Source organism: Labrus mixtus, unplaced genomic scaffold, assembly GCF_963584025.1.
Source record: "Labrus mixtus unplaced genomic scaffold, fLabMix1.1 SCAFFOLD_105, whole genome shotgun sequence".
Classification (NCBI taxonomy): domain Eukaryota; kingdom Metazoa; phylum Chordata; class Actinopteri; order Labriformes; family Labridae; genus Labrus; species Labrus mixtus.
Window position 1 is genome coordinate 137,501 of NW_026870093.1, and position 7,500 is coordinate 145,000.

The 7,500-nt window shown below is 41.5% G+C and overlaps 2 non-coding genes and 3 pseudogenes across 2 annotated transcripts; all 5 read left to right on the top strand.

Annotated features, from left to right (window-relative positions):
* Positions 1-63: 63 nt before the first annotated feature.
* Positions 64-182, top strand: LOC132960375 (5S ribosomal RNA). Its single transcript, XR_009667312.1, has one exon. It is a non-coding gene; the product is annotated as a 5S ribosomal RNA (ribosomal RNA).
* A 122-nt stretch (positions 183-304) lies between these two features.
* On the top strand, positions 305-423 carry LOC132960362 (5S ribosomal RNA). The gene has a single exon (XR_009667299.1). It is a non-coding gene; the product is annotated as a 5S ribosomal RNA (ribosomal RNA).
* Positions 424-545: 122 nt separating this feature from the next.
* On the top strand, positions 546-654 carry LOC132960593 (5S ribosomal RNA; annotated as a pseudogene).
* A 122-nt stretch (positions 655-776) lies between these two features.
* On the top strand, positions 777-896 carry LOC132960543 (5S ribosomal RNA; annotated as a pseudogene).
* Positions 897-1,017: 121 nt separating this feature from the next.
* Positions 1,018-1,126, top strand: LOC132960548 (5S ribosomal RNA; annotated as a pseudogene).
* The last annotated feature ends 6,374 nt before the right edge of the window (positions 1,127-7,500 follow it).

Genomic DNA, 7,500 nt, shown 5'->3' on the forward strand with positions numbered 1-7,500 from the left:
AAAAATTCAGCCAGAATCAAGGGCATGACATCTTTAAAAGGCCCCTCTCTGCACACAATAATGGCTTACGGCCATACCACCCTGAACACGCCTGATCTCGTCCGATCTCGGAAGCTAAGCAGGGTAGTGCCTGGTTAGTACTTGGATGGGAGACCGCCTGGGAATACCAGGTGCTGTAAGTTTTTTCATTTTTTTGATCATATGTTTTTTTTTTATCATATAGAGACATATTCACATGTCCAAAAATTCAGCCAGAATCAAGGGCATGACATCTTTAAAAGGCCCCTTTCTGCATACAATAATGGCTTACGGCCATACCACCCTGAACACGCCTGATCTCGATCGATCTCGGAAGCTAAGCAGGGTAGGGCCTGGTTAGTACTTGGATGGGAGACCGCCTGGGAATACCAGGTGCTGTAAGTTTTTTCATTTTTTTGATCATATGTTTTTTTTTTATCATATAGAGACATATTCACATGTCCAAAAATTCAGCCAGAATCAAGGGCATGACATCTTTAAAAGGCCCCTTTCTGCATACAATAATGGCTTAAGGACATACCACCCTGAACTCGTCGGATCTCGGAAGCTAAGCAGGGTTGGGCCTGGTTAGTACTTGGATGGGACACTGCCTGGGAATACCAGGTGCTGTAAGCTTTTTAATTTTTTTTGATCATATGATTTTTTTTATCATAGAGAGACATATTCACATGTCCAAAAATTCAACCAGAATCAAGGGCATGACATCTTTAAAAGGCCCCTTTCTGCACACAATAATGGCTTACGGTCATACCACGCTGAACTCGTCCGATCTCGTCCGATCTCGGAAACTAAGCAGGGTCGTGCCTGGTTAGTACTTGGATGGGAGACCGCCTGTGGAATACCAGATGCTGTAAGCTGTTTCATTTTTTTGATCATGTGTTTTTTTTTATCATAGAGAGACATATTCACATGTCCAAAAATTCAGCCAGAATCAAGGGCATGACATCTTTAAAAGGCCCCTTTCTGCATACAATAATGGCTTAAGGACATACCACCCTGAACTCGTCCGATCTCGGAAGCTAAGCAGGGTCGGGCCTGGTTAGTACTTGGATGGGAGACCGCCTGAGAATACCAGGTGCTGTAAGCTTTTTAATTTTTTTTGATCATATGATTTTTTTTGATCATATAGAGACATATTCACATGTGCAAAAATTCAACCAGAATCAAGGGCATGACATCTTTAAAAGGCCCCTTTCTGCACACAATAATGGCTTACGGTCATACCACCCTGAACACGCCCCTTTTGCTGTCAGAGTTTGTGTGGTGCTGAAGGAGAGCTGACGTGTCAGTACTGAGCAGGACAGCTGGACTAATTTGTTTGTTTTTTGGATGCGCTTTGGATTTATTTAAATACCTCAGATTGTGAGTGAATGTCCCCCAGCAGTCACTGACTGTTAGGGGGATCGTTTTTCTTTTCACCTTTTTTTCCTGTTTTTTTTCCACAATTTTGTGAAGAATTTTTGTTTTTTGTGAATGTTTGCTCGTATGTCGCGAGCAAACTCACACGGACGGATCACAAAGATGACAGGACCACGGACTGGAGAGATGGAAAAAGGAAAAGAGAACGGACAACAACGTGAACAAACAAACATGGCACTGAAACAAAGGAATGGATTAAACGACAACGAGAAGAACGACGGACAAAAAGGACGGATGAAAACGGCAAATGAAACAGGGAACGGAATGGATGACGGAGAGAGAGGAAGAGAGAGGAGCGGCGGGCTGATTGCTCCGCATGCAGAGAATGGGAGAGGTGGCGAGAGAGCAGAAAAAGAGGAAGCAAAAGTGTCTTTTGAGAGAAAACTAACACTAAACATTGAAATGGTGGGAGACAAAGTTCCTCTAAATCACGTCATGAGCAACATAAAAATGATCTGTGGGGGCCTGCTGGCGTGCAGAACCCTGGGACCTGAAAAACTGGAGGTGACGGTGAGCAACATTAAAGGAAAGGAAAGGCTGCTGGATGGATTTAAAATCGGAGAGACCAGAGTCGTGGCGAGAGAACTAAATAATGATGAGCTGGTGGTGTCTTTTTTAAACCTGCCAGCGTATATCACAGATGAAGAAATAGTTTGGAAGCTGACGGGATGGGGAGTGAAACCGACATCACCAATAAAACGCAGAATGTGGCCTGGAACAATGATAGCTGACGGAACGAGGTTTGTCCGGGTCAGATTTAATGACCAGGTACAGTCACTCCCTTACTCCACAAAGTTTAACACTGTGATGGGGAACGAATACTTTAGAGTAATACATGATAGACAACAAAAAGTGTGCAGGATGTGCATCCAGCCGGGACACATCCTGAGAGAGTGTCCAGAATTTATGTGCCACAACTGTGGGGTGCAGGGACACTTTGCGCGAGAGTGCAGCGCGAACAGCACAAAATGCACAAACTGTAAAAAAAGAGAAAATTAATATGAGTGTGAGAACGGAGAGGAAAGCAAGAACGAGGTGGAGGAGGTGTACGAGGATGAAGACGAGGCGGAGGAGGTGTACGAGGAGGAGGCGGAGGAGAAGGAGGTGATCGGAGCAAGCAGGAAGGAGATCAGAGAAGACGAGAACAGTGACGGAGAAATGGAGCAGAGCGGAGAGAGCGGAGGAGAACGGGCGTCAGAGTGCGAGCTGGAGACGCCGGAGCTGGCTGGAGAGGGAGGACAGCAGAAGCAGCGAAAAACGAGCGAGAGAGGGAAAAAAGGAGACGGAAGGGACGTGGCAGAAGACCCGGGGGTAAGCATGAGCACAGAGGGGAGGGAGATGCCTGAGAGGGGTGTTGGACAGGCGGGAGGGAGAAAAATCACGCTAAATAATACGGGTAAAAGCACCAGTCCCAATGAAACGGACAGCGAAATGGATGTGAGTGAACTGGCGAGTGCGTAAAAAAGACTAAGTCTTGGACAACGAAAAAAGTTGGTGAAAAAATTGAAATGTAAGGACAAATAATGACTGACAATAACCCCTGTAAATCCGTTTTTTTTGTTTTTATTTTTATGATAATGGCCTTTAATTTATTTTCGATAAACGTGAATGGACTAAGGAACAAAGAAAAAAGACATGCGATTCTTTCCTTGCAGAATGACGTTTTGTGCCTGCAGGAGACCAGGTGGGATGATTCCCTGGTGGAAGACATAAAAAAAGACTTTGTGGGCCATATCTTCTGCTCCAATGGCACGTCGAGGGCGAGAGGAGTGGCGGTTTTAGTCAAAACGGGTCGGGTAACAGGGGTAAATTTGGTTTATGGAGACAAAGAAGGAAGAATAATAGTAATAGACTGTGTGTATGAAACGAAAAATATAAGAATCATAAATATATATGCACCGAATGGAGAAAAAGAAAGGAAAACATTCTTCATTGCAATAAGCAAATGGTGGGAAAGGAATTGTATAATAATCGGTGACTTTAATGTGGCGATGACACCCACCGATGTGTCAAAAAATAATGTGTTTAAGGGGGATGTGAGCAGGGGGACACTTAAAGATATAATGATAACGAAACAATGCATTGATATTTGGAGATTGCTACATCCATGGGAGAGGGTGTTCTCCAGGAGACAAATTGTACTGAATAGATTAAAACAATCTAGAATAGATTATGCTTTGGTGACATGCGAGGTAGTGAGGTGGATTAAAGAAGTTGAATATAAAACTAATATGTGGAGCGATCACGCTGGAATAGAAATCACGTTTAGAAAAGAAACGAATGTACGTAAAGGAGGGATATGGTGCTTTAATGCAAGCTTGCTGGATGATGGAATGTTTGTGAAAAGTATGGAAAGATTGTTGAATGATGTGGGATATGAGTGGAATGAGAGTGAAGATATGAATGTGTGGTGGGATAGTGTAAAAGTCAGAATTAAAAAAAAGTGTATCAATTATAGTAAAGAGAAAAAGTGGAGAGAAAATAGAAAGGAAGAGAATTTGAGAAAACAACTAAGTGAGGAAATAGCATCGCTTGACAGTGTAGATAATGTAGATGTCGAAAAATACATACATTTAAAAGAACAGTTGGGAGTGATTGAACTTAAAAAGAGTAGGGGTGCAGCCATTAGGAGTAAAATACAATATATGTATGAGGGGGAGAGGAGTACAGCCTTTTTTTTAGGTCTGGAAAAACAAAAACAAAAAAGAACAGAAATAAACGAATTATTAAATGAAGCAGGTAAAAGTGTGACAGATAAAAAGGGAATTTTAGAAATAGTAAAGGGCTATTATGAAAGCCTGTTTTCGAGACAGGAGTGTGATAGCGTGAGTGTGAACAAAGCTTTGGGTGCCTTAAAGAAAAAACTAAGCGAGGACGATAAAATGTGGTGTGATTGTGAGTTTACAGAGGGAGAAATCAGAAGTGCTTTAGAGGGGTTAAACAAAAACAAAAGTCCTGGGAGCGATGGCCTAACTGCGGAATTCTACCAAGCTTTCAAAGAGCAGCTGGTGCCCTTGGTGAACAAATTGAGTAAATATATGGAAAAAGTGAAACATATACCAAAAAGTTTAGGGGAAGGGGTGGTTACTATTTTTTACAAAAACAAGGGGGACAATAAAAATCTGGACAACTACAGACCAATCAGCCTACTCAACACAGACTACAAAATCATAGCGAAAACAATAGCCAATAGAATCAGGGAGGTAATAGGAACAATCATAGAACAAACACAATCATACAGTATACCAAACAGAGACATAGCAGACTCAATCATTTCAATAAAACAGACGGTCAGGGATATGGAAGGGGAGGGGGGAATATGGCTAGGGATTGATTTAAATAAAGCTTTTGACAGAGTAGATCACGGGTTCATGGGGAAGGTGTTAGAGAAGTTTGGATTCGGGGAGAGAATGAGAGAATGGATAAATATGTTGTATACAGGAGCGGAAAGCAAGATAAAATGTAACGGGGAACTAACTGATTCTTTTAAAATATCAAGGTCAGTGAGACAAGGATGTCCGATGTCAGCGCTGTTGTACAGCTTGGTAGCAGAGCCGCTGGCAGCACTGATATCGGAAGACGTAAACATAAAAGGTATAGGTAAGGAAAACGTAAAAATAATACAGTATGCAGATGACGTGAATATAATGGTAAAAGGAGAGGAGGATATAGAATTGATATTAAAACATGTACAAACTTATGAAAGAGCATCTGGGGCAAAAGTAAATGAAAATAAGTCAGAAATTATGTTACTAGGTAAGGAATCCAATCTAGTTAATAAGTGGGGATTTAAAACGGTGTGTGAGAGAAGAAAAGTGTTGGGAGTGAATATGGGGAAAAATGAGAATGAATGTGATGATGTAACATGGAAAGAGGTGGTGGGTAAAATTAAAAAAAACATTGAATTTGTGGAAAGCGAGGGGTCTATTGTTGAGAGGAAGGGTAGCTGTAACAAATGCTCTCGTGTTGTCCAAAGTGAATCATGCGATGAGTACTTGTACGCTTCCGGACTGGGCCTTTAAGGAGATTTCAAAGACCATTAGGGACTTTATTTGGAAAAACAAAGCAGCGAGTATAGCTCACAAAACAATAATAGGGGCTAAAGATCAGGGGGGGCTAGCTTTGATTGATTTACTTACAAAAAAAGTAGCACTAAGAGTCAAATTGATAGGCAAATTTATGGACCAGAACCAGAACGTAGTTTGGAAAAACCACTTCAAACAATATCTGTGCAGTTTTGGACTCTACAACGAGGACAACCTGTACCAGATCAATAACCCGGATTCATTTAAACACTTGCCACGGTTTTTCCAGGAAGTACTCAGTGCGTGGTATCAGGTTTCATCCTGGACTGTACCAGAGTGCGGAACGAGAGGGTCAGTGCTACGACTGCCCTTCCTCTCGAGCCCGTATTTTAAAAATGGGGAGAGGGTAATTAAGTGTGAAGCTATGTCGAAAGCGGGATATATTAGAATAAGGGATTTACTGAACTGTGGGGGGGATTTTGATTTACAAATGGTGGTGAGGGGTTTAAAAAATAAAGGGTGTGTGTGCAGAAAGGATGTGATTGAGAGAGTGTTTGCAAATGTAAAATTGTCTTTGTCGAGCGAATGGGAAAAATTAATCAAAGAGAAGGAGGGAGTGATGCAGGACGATGTGGGGGGGATCTCCCTGTGCCTAGGGGAGAAGAAACACAACATTACAGATGTCACTACAAAAATTTGGTATAGGTGCGCAATCACACATAGAATACAGAAACCCACATCCGAAGTAAAATGGACAGACACATACCCGGACATAACAAGCAACATGATATGGAAGAACATTAACATTCCGCATACACCACATGCAATATTTGACCTAGATTTCAAACTGAGGCACAGGAGGATCTTCACCTGCATCGTCCTGCATCAGATCCATAAGGAGAGGTATGAAAGAAAGTGTTGTGTATGTGAAAGTACGGATGAGGATTTAATACATTTGTTTGTTACGTGTGGGGAATTGGTTTATTTTTGGGGAAAAATAAGAGAAATGTTGGGGAAATGCAGTAAGAATGAGTGTTGGAATGAAAGGGGGTGGGAATTGTCGGTGTTGTTGGGGGTGGGAACAAAACAAAAAAATCACAATGTAATGAATATAATTTTGGCTTTTGCAAGAAAAGCGGTTTTTAACAGAAGGAATTATGCACTGTATGAAAGTAAGAAAATGAATGTGTGGAGAATGTTTGTGAATGAATGGAAAGCACATCTTAAATTGTTGTACATAGCGAATGAGAGTGAGTTTGTGAGAATGTTTGTGGAAGGTGCGAATGTGTGTAGAGTAAATGAGGAGGGAATTATGTGGGATGTCTAAATTATTTTGTTTTTGTTTTTTTGGTACGAGGGCTTCTTTTTTGGTCTTGGGGAAAATGGGTGATTTGATTTGGTGTTTTTTTTTTCTCAGTGGTTTTTTGAGAATACTGTGGGGTTTTTGTATGTTTTTGTGGTTTGTTTTCAGAGGGGTGTTTGCTTTGGGGGAGGGACTCAGAAGAGTTGTCATGAGTTGGGGGTATCAGGGGTGGTTTGAGTTTTTTTTCTGATGCTATGTTTTTATTGTTTTTAGGGTGCCGTTTGCGTCAGAGGGGAGGTTTAATTTAGAGGGTGTATGTATTGTAATAGCATTTGTTGTAAATGATGTGAAAGAAATATAAATGTTTTTGTAATTTTGATAATAAAAGATAAAAAAAAAAAAAAAAAACACGTCCGATCTCGTCCGATCTCGGAAACTAACCAGGGTAGTGCCTGGTTAGTACTTGGATGGGAGACCGCCTGTGGAATACCAGATGCTGTAAGCTGTTTAATTTTTTTGATCATGTGTTTTTTTTTTATCATAGAGAGACATATTCACATGTCCAAAAATTCAGCCAGAATCAAGGGCATGACATCTTTAAAAGGCCCCTTTCTGCACACAATAATGGCTTACGGCCATACCACCCTGAACACGCCCGATCTCGTCCGATCTCGGAAGCTATGCAGGGTCGGGCCTCGTTAGTACTTGGATGGG